Source organism: Saccopteryx leptura, chromosome 2 (genome assembly GCF_036850995.1).
Source record: "Saccopteryx leptura isolate mSacLep1 chromosome 2, mSacLep1_pri_phased_curated, whole genome shotgun sequence".
Classification (NCBI taxonomy): Eukaryota; Metazoa; Chordata; class Mammalia; order Chiroptera; family Emballonuridae; genus Saccopteryx; species Saccopteryx leptura.
In genome coordinates, this window is record NC_089504.1 from 184,470,617 (window position 1) to 184,490,696 (window position 20,080).

Below are 20,080 nucleotides of genomic sequence, written 5' to 3' on the forward strand. Positions count from 1 at the left end.
GAATTGCTAAAAATAAAATTAAACAAAAAGAAAGCAAAACAAGAACTTCTCATAGTGTCTTGAATGTTTTCCCAAGTAGTCACCAATCCCTTCCACCTCTTCACATTATTTGATAATTCAGCGCATATTTTTTTTAATTATTTTTTTTATTTTTTTATTTTATTTATTCATTTTTAGAGAGGAGAGAGACAGAGAGAGAGAAGGGGGGAGGAGCTGGAAGCATCAACTCCCATATGTGCCTTGACCAGGCAAGCCCAGGGTTTCGAACCGGCGACCTCAGCATTTCCAGGTCGACGCTTTATCCACTGCGCCACCACAGGTCAGGCCTTCAGCGCATATTTTTTTTTAGGCCCTTTTCTATAACAAGCACTATTCTAGAGATAATCCAGCATAAATGAATAAGAGAGTCCTTCCCTTTGAGGAACTCAGTCTACAGGAGACCAGACTAATTACAGAGACAATTAAAAAGAAGGTAACGAGAGCACAGAGCAGCCCTGTGTTGGTTTCCTAAGGCATGTAACAAAGCATGAAAAACTGGATGGCTTCACACAACAGAAATTTATCATCTCACAGTTCTGGAAGCTAGAAGTTCAAATTCAAGATCTCAACTAGGTCATGCTTTCCTGAGGCCAATAGAAGACTCCTTCCCTTTCTCTTCCTACCTTCCAGGAGTTTGCTAGCAATCTTGGCATTCCTTGTTCCATACATGCATTGCTCCCATCTTCTGTTCACATGGCATTCCCCCTGTGTGTCTGCCTCTCACGGCTCTCTTCTTATAAGGATGCCAGTCATATTGGATAGGGGCCCAGCCCCCTTCCGACTTTAACTTAGCTAATTACAGCTTCAATGACTCTATTTCCTAAGGTACCAGGAATTATATTCTAAGGTACTAGAGGTTAAGAAAATGCATCTTATTTAGAGAGAACACAATTCAGCTTGTATTAGGTACCCAATTCTTCCTATGATCTGATTTTAGAAAATCAAATAAAAATTAGCCAAAAGAGTGATTTAGGGGAAGATATTCTTATGGAAGAAATAACACTGGAAAAGGCATGAAGGTATAGAAAGGGCATGTGTGAAGAATTTCCTGTTGCTATAGAATAGAATAATGAGAAATAAAGCAGTGAATGATGGCATGAGAAGTGTGCTTGGATCAGGCAGTGACCGGCACTAAGATGTGTCTACTTTATCTGGTGTCATGAGATGTTGTGTCTTACTTTTAGACTTGTGACTGAATTTTCTAACCATAGAAAGATGGGGGCCTGAGTTGTTCGTAAGTGTGATACGCGAAAAGGAAAGTGGTGGATGACTCTTCCCTAGTGGCTGGAACAGCCTCCCAAAGCTCCCCCGCCTTCCTGGAGTCCGCATGAACATCATTTCAGGACTTCCCTATCAAATATAAATGCCAAAGGAAAAAGCCTGTCTGATGCATCTTTACATCCCCAGGTTTCCTTCTACACAGCTGCTGACAGAGTGTGCATGCTGCATTTAGATGGGCCGAATGAATCGGTGGTTGGTAAAGTACAATATAGAACATCTAAACTTTAATTAGCCAAGCAGTGCACTGAGGCCATGCCATTGACCCATCCTGGCTCCCACTTCACTCCTCTCTGCTTAGCTATCTTTCAAGTTATTTCATGGAGGGTCTTGCATTATATATATATATATATATATATATATATATATATATATATATATATATATATAAAAAGACAGAAATTTCTAGTAATACAGGCTTATTATTGGAGTATGTGGGAAGTACAGTCAAGTAGCTCGAGAACACATAACAGCAGCCACCCAATTATTTTGAGTCCCAGGAATTCCAGGACAGTGGTGTTCAAAGAGGGAGAAAGAGATATTAAGGAAGCAATTGAGCCCTAAGTTTCCACGTGTATCTAAGTTTGCACTTCCTGAGAGTGGGTCTGATTAGTAGGTCTCCTCACAAACATCTGTAATGAAGTGGTTTCCTTCACATGTAATATACATGAGGTCTGCCTTTGACTGTTGGTCCAATCGTTTCCTCTGTTTGGTTTCAATTTTTAGATAAAACCTATTTATAAATTTAGGAAGAATAAACTACTACTCTCAGAAAAGGGCAATGGGCCAAGCAGACACTTGTTTTTAAGACCTTTCTTCAGAATAAGCAATTGACTGTATCAGATCTCAGTCTGAAATTTCACAGCCCTGGAGGACTCTGCCACTTTCTCAACATGTGCCTTGTATGGGCTTATTCACATTTTTTAATGCTACCTTTCATACTTTCCCTCACAAATGGGCCTTATCTATCTCCCCATTCTAACTAATCACAAGATTATGAACTTTGCAGTGAGGTAGATGAGGATTAGAGTCTTGCCATGGAATTTAATAGACATGCACATCGTTTGGTTATTTACTGTCCTCTTAACTCCTCAGTCCTTATCTGCAAACCACAAAATAATATTTCTTTGCATATTTTTTGGATATTGTATCAGTCAAAGTTCTCCAGAAAAACAAAGCCAACAGGTTATCTATCTATCTATCTATCTATCTTTCTATCTATCTTTATCAATCATAGGAATCGGCTCACATTATTATGGAGGTCAAGAAGTTCCACCATTTGCTGTCTGCAAACTGTAGAACCAGTAAAGCAGAAAGTGTAATTCAGTTCAAGGCTGAAGAGAGAACAAGGGGAGCTGATAAGATAAATCTGAGTCCTCTTTCAAAGGCCCATGAACTGGCCTGGCCAGTTGGCTCAGTGGTAGAGTGTCGACCTGGCATGTGGAAGTCCCAGGTTTTATTTCTGGTCAGGGCACACAGGAGAAGCAACCATCAGCTCCTCCTCCCTTTCCCCTCCCTGTTCTCTCTCTCTCTCTTCTCTCTCTCTCTCTCTCTCTCTCCCTCATGAAGCCATGGCTCAATTGGTTGGAGCTTATTGGCTCCAGGTGCAGAAGACAGCTCTGTGGAGTCTCTACCTCAGGCGCCAAAAATAGCTCTATTGTGAGCATGGCTCCAGATGGGCAGAGCATCAACCTCAGAAGGGAATTAGTGGGTGGATCCTGGGTCAGGGTGGCTGCAGAAGTCTGTCTATCTCCCCTACTCTCACTTGGAAAATAAGAAAACAAACAAACAAACAAACAAACAAAATAAAGGCCCAAGAACCAGGAGCCCTGATATCTGAAGGCAAAAGATGGACAACCCAGCTCAGGTAGAGAGAGCCAATTTGCCCTTCCCACACATTTTTATTTGAGTAAGGTGCTCAACAAACTGAATGATGCCCAGCTGCATTGGTGAGAGTCATCTTCTTCCCTCAGTCTACTGATTCAAATTTTAATCTCTTCCAGAAACATTCTTATAGTCACAGCCCAAAATAATGTTTTACAGGGTACCTGGGCATTCCTTAGCCCAGTCTATTGATTAATAGAATCACCATGATAAATATTAACTTAAAAAAATGATGTGAAATTGCCTAAGGACATGCCAATTTTCTTTCTCCTTTCCCTTGAATCAAAGATGAGGCCTAAGAGTTCTTTGTAACTACTTTTCAAGGACCTGCGTCAGATCAGGCACACAACAGTTTGGTTGTGGATAGGCTAAAAGCAGTTTAAATCTATTTCCACAAAGCAATATCTTACAAAGTGCTAATGAATATTACAGCTACTAACAACAACATTGGGAGAAAAATTGCAAAAGTATACAATCTATTAAGTGTTCAGTTAATGGTACTGCTTTCAGAATATGAAAGAGTAACACAATTTTTTTTATCCTAACTTAGAAAATTATGCAGAATTTTGCAGTTTCCTAGACATGCTCCTTTGTCAGTAGTCCTTTATCTTTCTGCTGCTGTTTTGATGCCTCCTTCCTACCCCCAGCCCCCACCCTATGCACATATCCATTCTGGACAAAGGATGAGTTATATAAGAGCAAGGTGTGGAGGAGAGCAGCGATATCGAAGGTTAATCTCATCCCGGCCTGGTCCCATGCCACCTTCCTGTTAGACCTGCCGTGTTGCCTCTTCATGAAGTCTGACTCCATAATGTAGCTCATATTTAAAAAATGTCTTTATTCAGTGTCCTCTAAATGTGAACTTAGAAAGTTAAATTAGATAAGGAAGAATAATGATCATTGAGTTTATGACCCTTAATTCATAGATGAGGGTCAGAGAGGTCACAGGGTGAGTTATTGACCAATTCAGACTGAAACCCAAGCCCTTTGGCTTCCAGTTAGTGCCTTTTTAAAAAAAAAAATTAAACTTTGTTGATGTTGTTTTGTCTGTTTTTGCCTGATTCTTTTTCTTATTAAATAGGGAACCCTTTGAAAAGAAATATTGCCTCTTAATGTTCTGCTATTCCTCAAGTGCCTATCCTTCCATAAAAAGTAGGGTAATAGATATATTTCCCAAACTGAGACACTTTTGAGAATGAAAGGGATGTATTGCCAATAATCAAGCCAGGTAAATGCTGGTGAAAACGTTTATTTTACTGGAGTTCTGTTTTCCTTCTATAAATTTTTCTAAAGTGTTCCAATCACCATGACCCAGTGAATAGGAAAAGGAGCTCTTTCTGGTCAAAGTTCTTTGTATAAAGAACTAATTCTTTATACAAAGTTTATACAAAACTTTGTACAAAGTTCTAATTCTCTCTCTCTCTGTCTCTCTCTCTGTCTCTCTCTCTCACACACACACTCATTCACAGTCCTGTTATAGTGTATACCTTGGGCACCAGAGAGATACCCAGTTCTTGGACTAATTTGGTTCAGAAGAGAAAAAAAATCAGGAAAGCAAGGAGGACGTGATGGAGTGATTCCAGATAAGGACAGAGAGGGAAGGACACACTTCATCCCCTCTTGGACATCTTTCTTCTCTACCGTAACCCATTCCACTGTCTGGTTTTACATTCTAAACTAACTCCCTGGTGGATTCTTTAACTTCTCACTTCACTATTTCCTCTTGTTGTGCACATATACACTTTATAACACAACCGATCCAATTGCTTGTACAATGTTTTAAGCATTTTATAGTCACAGAGTCCTTAAGTCCTAGAACAAGATATTTGTTTTGAGTAGAGAATTTTCAACATGGACTTCTCATTGGAAAAGTGAAATAAGATTTCTCTCATAGCTGGAGAACTCTAGGAAGATTATTCCTGAGAACACTTGTGAAATTAAATATTTTAGTTTGTATTCAAACACAAATGCTACAATGTAAATGGAAAGAAATTTGTCACACTGCAGTTCTCCACTGGATAGCTCTCCAATGCCTGGACCACTGTCAGGCAATCATAGGTGCTCCTTAGAAATTTATGCAATGACATCAGGTTGCTCTGCCGATATTGTGGTTCTTGAAATAACCTCTTCCAGTTCTTTTCAACAAATGTAATAAATGTACTATGTTTTGTGCTGCAGAGATTCATTGTAAAAAGTAAAACAAGTTTTCAGCTTGAGGAGAACATGCACTCTATAGCAGAAATGAACAAACAAGATGAATTTTGATAATGCAGCAAATGACAATAAGTACATATGTAGGCATCATTGCTTTTTGCAAAGATGGCTTTAGAGCAGTGGTCTCCAACCTTTTTTGGGCCATGGACCAGTTTAATGTCAGAAAATATTTTCACGGAACTGCCTTTAGGGTGGGACCAATAAATGTATCACATGATGGAGACAAGCGTCAAGAGTGAGTCTTAGACGGATATAACAGAGGGAATCTGGTCATTTTTTAAAAATAAAACATCGTTCAGACTTAAATATAAATAAAATTGAAATAATGTAAGTTATTTATTCTTTCTTTGCAGACCGGGGGTTGGGGACCACTGCTTTAGAGTACAATCATATAGCGTTACATGCAAAAGAATATTAAAAGAGTTCAATGCAGTTTGACCAGGTGTTGGTGCAGTGGATAGAGCATTGAACTGGGATGCAGAGGACCCAGGTTCAAAACCCCAAGGTCGATGTCTTGAGTGTGGGCTCATGAGTCTTGAATGTGGTCTTACCAACTTGAGCACGGGCTCACCGGCCATGAGATTATAGACATAACCCCATGGTCACTGGCTTGAGCCCAAAGGTTGCTGGCTTGAACCCAAGGTCGCTGCCTTGAGCAAGGGGTCACTTGCTCTGCTGTAGTCCCCTTGTCAAGGCACATATGAGAAAGCAATCAATGAACAACTAAGGTGCTGCAACAAGGAATGGATACTTCTCATCTCGCTCCCTTCCTGTTTGTTCTTATCTATCCCTCTCTCTGATTTTCTCTGTCTCTGTCAAAAAAAAAAACAAAAAAAAACAAGACAACAGTTTGATGCAGAAGATTAGTATATAGAAAGCACTGGGATTTCAAAGTTTGTTTTTTGAACTACCCTGTTAGATTGCTTTCAAAATGATTTTATATTCTCTGTCCCAAAATCCTGTCAATGTATGTCAAGAAAGTTGCAGGGACTTCTTAGAATTATATATTTGATTACCGACTTATTCTAAAATGATAAAAACATACTTTTTTTAACCATTAAACTTAAAATGAAAACCAAAAATAGCCACCCTGGCTGGTTGTTCAGTGGATAGAGCATCTGGTGTGCGGTTGTCTTGGGTTTGATTCCCAGTCAGGACACACATGAGAAGTGACCATCTACTTCTCTTCCCCTCCCGCAGCTGGTGGCTTGATTGGTTCAAGTGATGGTGCTGGGCGCTGAGAATAACTCGGTCCAAGCGTTGGCCTCAGATGTCAAGGATATCTTGGTTGATTCTAGCATAGCCCCCAGGCACGGGTTGCCTGGTAGATCCCAGTCAGAGCACATGTGGGAGTCTGTCTCTATATCTCTTCTCCTCTCACTTAAAAAAAAACCAAACAAACATAGATTACTGCCTAAGTGACAATCATTAGAAGTGATTAAGCAAAAACCAAAAAACCAAAAAGACCAAAACAACAACAACCAACAACAACAAAAACAACTCATAGGACACAGACAACAGTATGGTGATTATGAGAGGGAAGGGGGCTAGGGGAAGGTAGAAGAGGGTGCAGGGGGGATAGATGGTGATGGAAGGAGACCTGACTTGGGTGATGAACACACAATACAATATCCAGATGACGTATTGTAGAACTGTACACCTGAAACCTGTGTAATTTTATTAACCTGTGTCACCCAAATAAAGTAAATAAAAAATATGTTATATTTTTGTCTTTTTTCTTTGAATATTTGAAAATGTTGGATTCCTCAAAAAATTCTACTCAAATAACTGGTTTATAAGACAGGTTATGATCTTACTTATATGTATAATCTAATAAACACAATAAACTGAGGAACGACAGAAACGGGGAACAGATGGACAGCTGTCAGAGGGAAGAGGGAAGAGGGGACTGGATCAAAGGTGAAAGGATGAGCCAAAAAACACATCCGTAACACATAGGTACAGACAACAGTGTAGCAATAGCCAGAGGGAAAGGGGGGTGTGGAGGTAGGAGGAGGGAGACAAAAGGGGATAAATGGGGGTGGAAAGAGACTGCATGACATATGGAGGGATGGTACAGTGTGTAGATGGTGTTATATTGAGTGGAACACTTGAAACTATGTCAACACAATATATTTAAATATTCATAATAAAAAAAAGAGACAAAGCTTTCTTTCTTGTTTTCCATGGCAAGGGAGATTATGATCTTGGCACAGTTTTAAGAATTTTTTTTTAATCAAGGTATGGGGGTTGGGATGTTTATAAAATGGAGGTATAGTGTAAGAAAAAAATATTCCAATGTGAGGAGTAAAGAGGAATGGATAAAAAAAATGGTATAAAAGTTTGACTGAGGTGAAAATTTTCAAGAGTCTTGGATGGTAAGCAGTCATTTGATCCTATCATTCAATGTACATTTAAATGCTTTTTCTTTTAAACTAAATTCCTGAAATAAACAGTAAAGTTATTTAAAACATTCCTCCTGGGCAAAAGCTTCTTGAGTGGGGAAGCCAGGTGAATGTGGACAGTAAGTTGTGTGGGTGTGGGAAAACTTCAGTTCTTAGTATACATTGTAGGTAATTGAGAACAGATTACATACAAAATTTTGTATATTATGTTTTTAAATTCATATTACACCATTTTTTATGTTCTAGAAATCTGCTGTAAATGTAAAGCTGCAAAGTTTTATATCCTTTAAATTTAATTAAATTATTCTGCTGAGCCCATTTTAGTTATTTACTATCTTAAATAACTTAGGGATGAATTTAGCATGATTTCCTTTAGATAGATCATTGGAAGTAAAATTTTGTGATCAAAGGATTGAGGTTACATTTTAGCACTGAAGTGGCTATAAGTGCTTTTTGGTTTTTTCTTGGTTATTTCCAGAAAAGCTCCAGTCACGAAAGTCAAGCCATCTTGGTGGGTGACCTCATTCAAGTCACTCTCCCTCTGGGTATTTTATCTTTTTTTTCCCTATGTATACAATAATTCACTTTTTGCCAAAGGCGGGGGGGCGGAATAAGGCACTCTGTAAATGTGGGCTTGCTCTTCTCTATGGCTCCAAACTGTCTAACTCTTAAAAGCTAGACCTGTCATGTAACATGTCTCCCAGAAAAAAAAATACAGACTTATAACCCCAGTCAAAAATGAGTAAATCTGCTGATTCTCCTTAGCACTCACAAAGTAAACAAAGAAACAAAACACCCTACGGTTTTCACCTTGAACACATAAACTTTTGTGAGATCACTCATACACAGTATATAGAATGGATTACTGTGGAGCTTTAAAGAAAAAAAAAGCATGTAAATGCCCATTTTCCACTTGGTGCTGAGTTAATAGGAATACACTGGAAAGCCCTGTTTGTCATGAGGCATGGCTCAAACTCCTCCTCTTATGGGACGTTTCCTGAGCCACACCTTCTCCTGGAGTCCAGGAGCACACTTTGCATTCATGACCATTTTCCTGATTAAAGTCACCCGTATGTGTGAATAACTTAGTGCTTCCTATTTTATTCATGTTTGTGTCTCCAGCACCTCACATGATTTGAAAAAAAACAGATATTTGTTGAACAGATTATAATTTTGGATTATTTGCAGTCTGAAATTTTCTGCACCGTTGTTCCCTATCGTCAGTGTACCTAATCCTTACTTTACCAATAACCCAATATACTGTTAGATCAGCAAGTCTTAATTATATAGCACCAGGCATTCCAGTAAGAGAGAGAGCATACATTGGAGTATACACTCTCAGTGACCTCTGTGACTTCAAAGATTTTCCTTGGGGGGTGATAGGAATCAAGTTGAGTGAAGGTGGGGAAATTAGGGGGGGAAACCCTCCAGGGAAGGCTGAGGTGAGAAAAATGGGATAACGAGGAGTTCGCTTAAATCTCTCACAGTTCTCTCAACAACTGCCCAGGGAAGGGGAAGGGGAGGGGCGATGGCTGGAGGCCAGAGAGGGGATGGAGAAAGGCTGACAGATGGAGTGCTCCCTTTGAGGGCTCTCTAAGGACCACCCGTTGCAAAGCTACACAATGTACAGAAGTAAATCAAATTGAGGAACATGTGCACTAAAGAAGGGGAAGTGGGAGGGGAAGTAGGGAGGGGGCTGAGAAAGTGAGATGGAGACCCCCTTAGAGCCTGCAGAAGAGAGACTATAGGGAGATAGGGAGAGAAAAAGGAAAAGGAAGCTACCTTTTGGGTGGCTGGCATTTTCCTCTTTTTCCGCAACAGTCAGGGAATAAGCAGAACAACATGGCCTGGGAGGGTCCGAGAGTCATAATATCCCAAGGCCTCAGGGAACTTGGACAAACATTTCAATTATTCTCAAATCTAGTCCAGACTAAATTCTCAATACCACAGGTAAGTACCTGTCTGCGAGTAAACAAACAAGCAAAATAATATCTAGGAAAAGACTTCACCAGAACTCTTAACAATAGGTGGCAACTCTGTCCACAGATTACTGCAGAAGGATTTAGTGGATGTGCAATGGTTTTAGCCTGGGCTCAGCTGGTGCCCACAGAAAATATTCAAAGCCTTAATTTAGCTTTTAAAGACATTAAATCCCTTCTAGCCTGGGGGAATAAACAGCTCCCACCCTTAAAGCTGGATTTGAGCTTCCACCTCCTGGATTCAGCTTGGAGCAGGTAGGAGAGGAGGCCAAATATCAGGAGGCTGAGCCTGGGGATATTTTTTCACAAGGCTTTGGGATGGGGTATTGGGAGATTCTGCATTTGTCTGCTTTTCAACCTCTCCTATCCTCACCTTTCTTTTCTCGATTTTTCATTTAATCACCTTTTATTTATAAAGCCCCTGCCCTACAATTTCTCCATATCCCTCCAGATCCTTTCTGCACGATCCTTTTCAACCTGGGGCAGAGCGGTAGCCTTTTCCCCTTTAATAGTGGAGTACACTAATATGAACATGGAAGAGCTAAGGTCCCAAACTTCAGGAATGGGCAGGTTTGGAATTTCACTGTACAGCATGAGTGGGGTGACCACACAATGTACTTTAGAGCTGGGACATTTTTACAAGTGAAAGGGGCTCTCAAAAATAATTAGCAGGAATGAATTGACCTACTACAGGAGTAAACTATGACTGTATTAAGCAAACCAGAATTTATGATCACCCCGGATATGAATAAATTAGCATGCAACCTATAGTTGTGTATTGTCTCTGTGTGAGTGTGTGTATATACTTGTTTGGGGGAAAGGAAGGGGTGGGATGTGAAGACTGTTCAACTTGCTACAGAGAATCCATCTTTATGGGGACTATCTAGGGGCATTACTTCTATTTAACTGAAGCAACTTCTTAGAGGAAGTGAGATATTAATTTATTTCATTTTCATTCAGATTTATCCTCCAAGTGCTGAAGGGGGAAAAGAATATAATAATAGTTTAAATAAATTAAAGGGACATAACATAAGTAGGCTTTCAAAGTAGAGCCTTGGTTTCCTGGCCATATATGATCTTGGGTGAGTTCCTTGTCCCTCCTGTTTTGCTCACTGATATATCCCCAGTGCCCACTGTGCATAGGAAGCAGTCAAATATTTATTGCATGTATAAATTAATGGACCTCATTCTCCTCATCTTTTAAGAAAAATGATAACAATAGCCCAAGTCCCAAATTGTTGAGGGGATGAAATAAAATGATGTAGGTAAAGCTCTCAATTCAATATAGAAATTCAGAAAATGCTGGCTGTTTCTAAAGGAGATGATTTATGCAGACTACAGATTAACAACTGTGTGGTACAGACAGTTTCCTCTTCTACCTCATCTCCCCACACTATAATTCTGGTACCTTAAAATACTCACCTTTGAACCCCAAAGGGCCAGTGCAGCTGTAAAGTCAGTGGCTGTCACCGTGGTCATTCAGGTTCTCATTGGAGTCAGGCAGATGGTAAAGGAACTGTGGTGCCAGAAAACGGTAGGCCATTACGTTTATTAAAGGCAAAAGAGCGAGCAGGCAGGGAAGACCATTTCCCTCTCTCTCAGCACCCATCAACCTCAGCAGGGTTCCCAAGCCCCAACCCAGTCTCCAGTTCCACAACCCAGGTTCACCCTCTGGATTTACAGGGCCCCCTACCAACCTTAGCACTCTCCAAAAAAACAGGCTGGGGAAAAAAAAAAACAACCAAAAAAACCCTTCTCCAGCAAACAACGGCCCCTCCCAAGCAGGAAGACAATCCTCAATTTGCAATCTGCCGCCCGGAGGGCAAGCACCAGAAGCCTTCCATAGACCATACACCATGGCACTGCCCCAATACAAGCGAGCAAACCTAAAAACATTTGTTACAATCTTATTTACCCAACAGTAGCTTTGTGTTCTCTCTGTTGCCTGATACCCTACCTTCCTAGCTCATACTGGGAGTTAAAGTGTCTAGAAATAAAGCAGTTCTGCGGGGATGGGCGAGCAGGGAGAAGGGAAAAATGTCTGAGAAGTTCAGCCAGACCCTTGTGGTTGAAAAATCATATTATAGAAGCAGAACACCAGAGTTTGTGAACTGGGTTATTGGGATTATTCTTGTGTTCTTTTGATATTTTTGCTCCATTAAAATTAGACAGGGCCCTGGCCGGTTGGCTCGGTGGTGGAGCGTCAGCCTGGAGTGCGGAAGTCCCGGGTTCGATTCCCAGCCAGGGCACACAGGAGAGGCGCTCATCTGCTTCTCCACCCCACCCCCTCTCCTTCCTCTCTGTCTCTCTCTTCTCCTCCCTCAGCCATTGGAGCAAAAGATGGCCCGGGCGCTGGGGATGGCTCCATTGCCCCTGCCTCAGGCGCTAGAATGGCTCTGGTTGCAACAGAGCAACACCCCAGATGGGCAGAGCATCGCCCCCTGGTGGGCGTGCTGGGTGGATCCCGGTCGGGTGCATGCGGGAGTCTGTCTGACTGCCTCCCCATTTCCAGCTTCAGAAAAAAATATTAAAAAAAGAAAAATAAATAAAATAAAATAAAATTAGATGGAAAGAGAAGACCCCACCTGGATGATGGATCTGAGGCTGGACAACAGCCAGCTCTCACACAAGAGACCTTTCAAACTCTGGCCCCAATCCACTAAGCTTTTATTTTCAGAAAGTTTGTTTTTTCTATTCTGAATTCATGAAGTACTGCCTCAAAGCATGAGATTTGGGGTAGAGTGGGGCTCAGCGCATGCCAGAGGAGTGGGGCGTATCTCGTCTACTGGAGAACTTTCTGGGGACCAAGGTGCTACCATTTCCTCCTGTTGCATTATCAGCTGTAGTGGCAAAAGTCTCTCCTGAAACTGCGTTTCAGGCAAGGGTATTGTGAGCAAAACATGATTTTCTGATCGTATCCAGGACAATGGAGAATCGAATGAGGGTGTCATGCTGCCAGACCCTTCAGGCTGAGACACCAGAAATGACCATTAGTCATTGCACTTTCAGTATCCCTTCTGGAGCACCCAGGGAATAGGTGCCAGGTGTGTAGTCAATTGTCATTTACCTGCTTTAGGAATATCAAGTAGTGGAGGTAGACTGTTTGTATCCAAATTCCAGCACTATCATTTAGTACACGATCACTTTCTGTGTGACCTTGGGCAAGTGGTTTAACCTCTCTGTGTTTGATCAGTTTATCTATAAAACAGATAATAATAAAACCACCTACCTCATAAGGCTGCTAGATTGATGAAATAAATTAATATATACAAAGCAGTTAAAATAGGATCTAACATAGTAAGTATTTTATAAACATTAACCATAATTATTACAGTTAGTAATTACTTTCTTCTCATTGGCATCTACCTCACTCAATTGATTAATGTTTAGGAGAGGTGAAATGATTGGAGCACTGGCCTAACAGAACAGATCACTGAAAGCTACCATGAATGCCAGGGGACTGCCTCCGTAATGGTATGGCGACCAACTTTTTTACAATGAAAAGGACAAAAATAAATTGAAGAAAACAGTATCATAAATAAAGAAACATTTTATTCATTGCAACAATAATACAGTATAATATGATAAATGCATAATAAAAACATTTGTAATATTTTATATAGTAATTATGCTTATATGTCTATTAATTTTTAATAATAATTATAAGAAAAAAGTACTCATTTAGATACAAATACATCACATCACACACAATGGATCAACTCTGCATCGATCGAATACAGACATTTACAGATTCAATCGAATATGGACATTACAGATTAGTCTTTCAATATCCAAAAGGAGGATATGTAGGAAGACACTTTTCGAGGGAGGACGAAACTTGTAAAAGAAGGACTGTCCTCCCTAAAGGAGGACAATTGGTCATCTTCGTAATGGTGCCATGTCCCCTTGGAGAATTGAGCTTCATCTGTGACCTGCCAGTGCCAAACACAGGGCTCTGGTCATTTCAGGGAGATTTGTGTTTTTTGTTTGTTTGTTTGTTTTTACAGAGACAGAGAGAGTCAGAGAGAGGGATAGACAGGGACGGAGAGATGAGAAGCATCAATCATTAGTTTTTCGTTGCGCATTGCAACACCTTAGTTATTCATTGATTGCTTTCTCATATGTGCCTTGACCGCAGGCCTTCAGTGGACTGTGTAACCCCTTGCTTGAGCCAGCGACCTTGGGTCCAAGCTGGTGAGCTTTTGCTCAAACCAGATGAGCTCGCACTCAAGCTGGCAACCTCGGAGTCTCGAACCTGGGTTCTTCCGCATCCCAGTCTGACGCTCTATCCACTGCACCACCGCCTGGTCAGGCGAGAGATTTGGTTTTTGTAAGGCTAGTGGCCATTGCCATGGCCATGCAAGTTCACATTAGATTTGGGCAGAAGGTAAAGGAACAGTGGAGCCAGAAAATAGTGGGCCATCATTCCATGTATTAGTCTTGTAATGGCGGACGAGCAAACAGGCAGGGAAATCCGTTTCCCTTTCAGTCAGGGCTCCCAAAGCCCTGCCTCATTCTCCAGTTCCACAATCCAGATTCATTCTCTAACTTGCCCAGACTCCTAGGTCCCCACAAGCCTCAGCAAGGTTCTCTTTCTCTCTGTACTCTTTCTTGGCACTCTCTGCCCTCTCTGAAAAACAGGCTGGGGGGAGAAAACCCCTTCTTCAGCAAACAATAGCAATAATGGCCCCTCCCAAGCAGTAAAGCAATCTGCAATTTGCAATCTGCTGCCCTGAGGGCAAGCACTGTTAGCCTTCCATAGACTATACACACATGGCGCTGCCCCAATACAAGCGAGCAAATCTAAAAAAAAACCCCACATTTGTTTACCCAACAGTTTTATTCATCTCTTTATCCTAATTTTCTTCCAGTAGTATAAATTAAGACTGATTCTTAGGAAATCACCATTGCCCCATACCTGATATTTCTCAGGGCCTAATAATTACATGTTTAAAGGTTCTTAAATTTAACCTAAAGTTTGTTCCTAAGACCCAGCAAATGCTCCTGGGACTCAGGGTATGAGGGCAAAGCTGGTGGGAGCAGGTTCAGTGATCTTTTCATGGAAGAGTTATATCATCAATCTTAGTGTTTGGAGTTGTGGGCTATCAGATCCTTCCTGAAAACAAGTTAGGCTGTGAGTGGGAAATAGGATTTTTTTAGGTGAGAGGATGGAAGATAGTGAGGCAGACTCTTGCATGCACCTAGACAGGGATCCACCTAGCAACCCCATCTGGGGTCAATGCTCGAGTACCGACCTATTTTTAGTACTTACATGCTCGGACCAACGGAGCCACTGGCTGCAGGAGGGGAAGAGAGGAGACAGGGGAGAGGGAGGGAAAGAAGCAGATGGTTGTCTCTCCTATGTGCCCTCACCATGAATCAAACCCAGGATGTCTATACACTAAGCTGATACTCTATCCACTGAGCAACTAGTCAGGGCCAGGAATGGAATTTTAAAAACAGCATATTTTAATAATTAGCCAGGGCCAGGAATGGGATTTTTAAAACAGCATATTTTGGCCTGACCTGTGGTGGCGCAGTGGATAAAGCGTTAACCTGGAATACTGAGGTCGCCAGTTCAAAACCCTGGGCTTGCCTGGTCAAGGCACATATGGGAATTGATGCTTCCTGCTCCTCCTCTCTCTCTCTCTCTCCTCTAAAATGAATAAATAAATAAAAATTAAAAAATTAAAAAAACAAAAAAGCATATTTTAATATCAGTTTTACCTATATGAGTAATATATTCATATATAACTCATATGTAAAAGAAAATAATTTATCTTCTAAAGAAGAAAATCTCCATTGGTAACTACTCAAATCTCAATCTACTTAATCTTAGTACTGAGATATCCTGAGAAAATGACTCACTGTTATCAGTTTGTGTGTGAATAATACATCTATTATATTTACATTTAAAAATTAACTGATTCATATTGAGACTATGCTTCTAAAAATTGTTTTACATATCTCCCCACAGTATGTTAATACATAAAGTAGATTTCTTGTTAGTATATGTAGATAAATTCACTGCAATTTAAATAGTATTCTATTGTTTATCTAAACCATTGGTTACTTAATGTATAATATAATGTACTTTTTCACTATTAAAAACAATACTGCAATGAACATCTCTGCTTCATACATAACTCCTTGAGCACATGTATTTCAATAACTATGCTAGAAAGACATGAGGAAGTGGAGGTTTTGAATTACATATTTATATAATTTGGTTCTTCCTCTGCCATTATATTAAAAGTTGGTTAGGAATGAACAATCTCAGTGAACTCTGTATTCCCAAAATCTTGCACTGCCTAGGGATGTATATGTGTATAAAACACATTTGTTGGGAAAATAAATATAGTGTGATCATTACTATAAATAGGAAACACTTGTGTTAAGGCATCCAGATAGGACCTTTATAAGGAAATCCCGACATTAGTTTTTTTCTTGCTTTCTAAAGGATAAATATCAGATTTATATGTTTAAGGCAAAATACCAATGCTAACTACCATTTATTGAACATTTGCTAAGAGCCAGATTCTTTCCTAGGTACTTTACATCATTATCTCACATTTAATGAGATATATACTCCTCAGGGCAAGTTTAATATATTCCTCAGAGCAAGTTTATTGCCTTCAATTTGCAAATGAAGAAACTGAGACTCAGAGAGATAGATAACTCGTCTGAAGTTTGCAAGCTTAGTAAATGGCAACATTAGGATTTAATTGAGTCCTAGAGGACTCTGCTCTTAGGAATTGGGGATACCAAGTGCAAAGAAGGATACTGGAAGCAGATGGTACAGACCTTTCAAAGGTGCAGAAGTTTCCCAACAGATTTTTCACAAATGCAGGTAGTTTTTCATAGATGGAATGAGTCGCTCTGTATGCCCTGTGAGTGCCCAATGTTCAGGGATTGAATAAAGGGGGTAGAAGAAGGTTGAGTCAAGTGTCTGTCCCTAAAGAGACCAGAAATCTGGGTGGAAAGAAGACACCCATGTCTACTACTTGACCTCTAGAAGGCTTTTGTCTCTAACCTGGTTTGTTTCCTTATTCAAACCTGGGGACACGGACTACATAATTTTGAATGGGCTAGTGTTACTTGGTCTCAAAGGGAGATTGCAACACTTTACTACTGTATGATAACAGTTAGTCATCATACTAACTGTTAGAGCCAAAAGGAACCAGAGAGATCATCATCTAACTTGATCATTGACCGATGATAAGAGACAGCTTCAGTCACTCATCATGGCCATACAGTCAGAGGTAGATTAGGATTTAAAATATAGTTTCCCTTATTCCCAAGATATTTTCTCCCAACTGCATCTCAAAGTTTTGTAAAAGAATGAGACTGTAGTTGTAAGGGAGGGTCATTGAATTTCCCAGGTGCCTGCTGACGACTGTGTTTTGCTCTAGTATTTATTCAGGACAAATTTATGTCACAAATCACTTTGTTTCAACCTCTTTCACAATTATTTTTGACCTGGATCATTTCCCTATTGGAACATTGGTTCTAGAGGTCAGAGACTGTGCATCCCTCACTTTTTTCCCCATCCCTAACCCATCTGAACTTCGTGCTAACCCTTAGAGAGCAGCTTTAAGATCTTCTCGAGTTTATCCAGAACATGGCAGTTCCAATCCTGGAACTTCACAGCTCTCCTTTCCATAGTCTCTGATTTATGGCCCTGGATTCTATTTGTTGGTAGTAGTGGTTTTAATTCAGGAAAAGCTAGCTGTCTCCTGAGGGAAGGTGAAGAGGGACATCTGGGGATTGTTAACAAGGTCTGTGGCTAGCAGCTTAGCACCCTGGGGCCTAATGTCAGGCATTGGTCTCAGGTCTTCAGTGTCTGGTCAAAGAAGGCAGTTTTTAGCCCCCTTAGGGGCCCACAGGCCTGGCTCCTTTTGGGGGTGGGATTACTGGGAATACTAATTAATTCATTAGTGGGATTGATGGATTATCAAGCTGTTTCCTGGCAGAGGGGCCTGGAGGGGTGGGGAACAGATTGCTGCCCATAAATCTGCCTGTTGCCTCCCTTCTCTCTGCTTCAATGGCTCCCGGGCTATGGGCTGGCAACTGAGTGCTGGTTACATTTTCCCCACCCAGCAGATGGTTCTAACAGGTTAGCTCAGAGTTTTACAAAAAGCAGCAACGAAAGAAGGAAGGGCTGGAGATTGGCCCCCTGGCCCAGGAACCATGTGGGGAGAGGAGAATGAATGAAAATATTCTGTATTCAGTCCCTGCCCCTTTTCCTCTGCCAACTGCACACACCCTCCTGCCCCTTCCTGCTCTGAGTTGAATAGCTAGCTGTATAATGGTGAGACACTGTGATGAGGGTGACACAGATGAAATAGGTTCCATCCCTTCCTCTCCAAGAAAATTCATGTTCTCTGCAACTCCCTCTCAAGGCTGTACATGCAGGCACACACCCACACAATTGGACATGTTTTGAGAGCTAATTCTATTGTGTCCAGTCCCTTACATCTGCCAGGGAAAGCAAGGAGCCCCACAGAATGTTCTGTCCCCACCCTTATCTTTGTCCCAATATGTTCACCTTTGTGCTAATCCACTACTCCTTCCAGCCCTCTGAACATTTCACAGGCAGAATACCAACAACACCAGTATTATCACCTCTCAAATATCCATAGAGGTGGCTGTGAAGACACAGAGCAGGGACCAATCCATTCTCTGCATTCTCCTTGCAGCTCATCCCAAACAGCAATTACTCTACAGATAAACTTCCTCTGGTTGAAGAATGAATTCTAATTCGGTTTTCAGAACCACCATTCTTAGCATGTGTTACTTAATTACTCTGAACATAAAGTTTATTTTGATGAGCATATATTTTCTGGATAGGGACACAAAAAACAGTGAGTAAGAGCTTAAAGATTTGCTGAAAAGGAACACCTTTCTATGAAAAATGATAAAAAAAAAGTGTTCACTTTTATTTTTTTGCTTTCTGGTACCTATATCAGAATTTTTTAAAAATTAACTATTTCAAACCCAAGATATTTCTTTTAGTCTTATTGGCAGTAAGACTATTTTTTGTTTAAACCTTCTGTACCTTGCTTTATACACAGGCATCTTTATAAGTTTTCGTCCCTGTTAAACACGCATGCCAATTACATTTCCAAAAAGCCTGGGGAATTTCCTTCAAGTCAATTTCAAAAAAAAAAAGAGGTGGAGTTTGGACTCAATTCTATCTTGCTACTGATAGAAAAATCTTAAGTGATCAGGTGATTTTACAGATGTAAAAACTAGTGCCAGAAGTGAATTACTGAGGATTATTCAGTCAATTGCTTAATCTAAACATGCTTTTCTTTCTTCTTTAGAATTGCTAGAAGACAACCAAATCCTTTACATCTAAAAAATGAGATCACAACTATTTATTTGACCTGGTCAGGTTTCACACATGGTAGTAAGTAGTCCAAATTTGATAATCTCTAAAACAAAGATGCCACATTTTGACTTAGTGGCTTGGTCCACAGCTCTCTGTCATAAGCATATCCATGTATTCTCGTTAAATCTTTCCAGGTGTAATTTTCTTTTTTTTTCTAGCAACTTAATCTTACTTCATAATATCACAGGAATTTTAGGAATTATGTGACCCTTCTATTATTTCAACTTCATTACCATTTAGGTGGTCCCTTTGCACTTGAATACTTAACAATATATTTTGGGGAAAATAGCAAGTGTCAGTTTGTATGTAATTCAAGCAGCTAAGCATCCTTAAAATGAAAGAATTCATTAACTTGTCTTTTGTTTTTATAAATTTTAAACAAACAAAAAAGTTAAAGTAATAGCATGACAAATATAGATATTGCTTTGTTTATATTCATTAAATAAAATACAAGAGTTTTAAATGGGAGTAGTTTGATATGTTGAAAAGAAGGGAGAGAAAGCTACTTCTTCCTTCTGCTTTAAGAATTTTGAAGTTTTATGTCCAAAGACACCAATCCACATGTGTAAGGCCAATGATGCTGTATTATCTTTCTCACTTTTTGACTCACCTGAGATGAACCAGCATTGATATTCGCCCTTCTTAGCTCTCTCTCCAAGTTTCTCTCCAAATCTCTTTCCCCATTCTGCCCACATTGCTCCACTCCCGTTTCTTACCTTTTTAACCACAAAGATTTCCTGTCCTCTTTTTCTTTACCTCTCAACTTCAGCAACGCTCTTCCCATATTTCCCTTCTACCCCCATTTAAACAAACAAACAAACAAACAAACAAACAAACGAACAAACAGCTAAGCTGGACAGAGTCAGAGGAACCCTTTGAAGTAGGTG

General features: G+C 40.3%; 2 long non-coding RNA genes across 2 annotated transcripts in view; both read right to left on the reverse strand.

Annotated features, from left to right (window-relative positions):
- Positions 1–2,838: 2,838 nt before the first annotated feature.
- Positions 2,839–20,080, reverse strand: part of LOC136395272 (uncharacterized) — a 273,153-nt gene continuing 255,911 nt past the window's right edge. The window contains exon 3 of the long non-coding RNA XR_010749302.1: positions 2,839–2,855. This is a non-coding gene — a long non-coding RNA (uncharacterized lncRNA). The remainder of the gene's footprint in view (positions 2,856–20,080) is intronic.
- On the reverse strand, positions 4,487–20,043 carry LOC136395275 (uncharacterized). The gene is made up of 3 exons (XR_010749305.1): positions 19,910–20,043; positions 11,222–11,315; positions 4,487–6,795 (listed from the first exon to the last, which is right to left on the reverse strand). It is a non-coding gene; the product is annotated as an uncharacterized lncRNA (long non-coding RNA).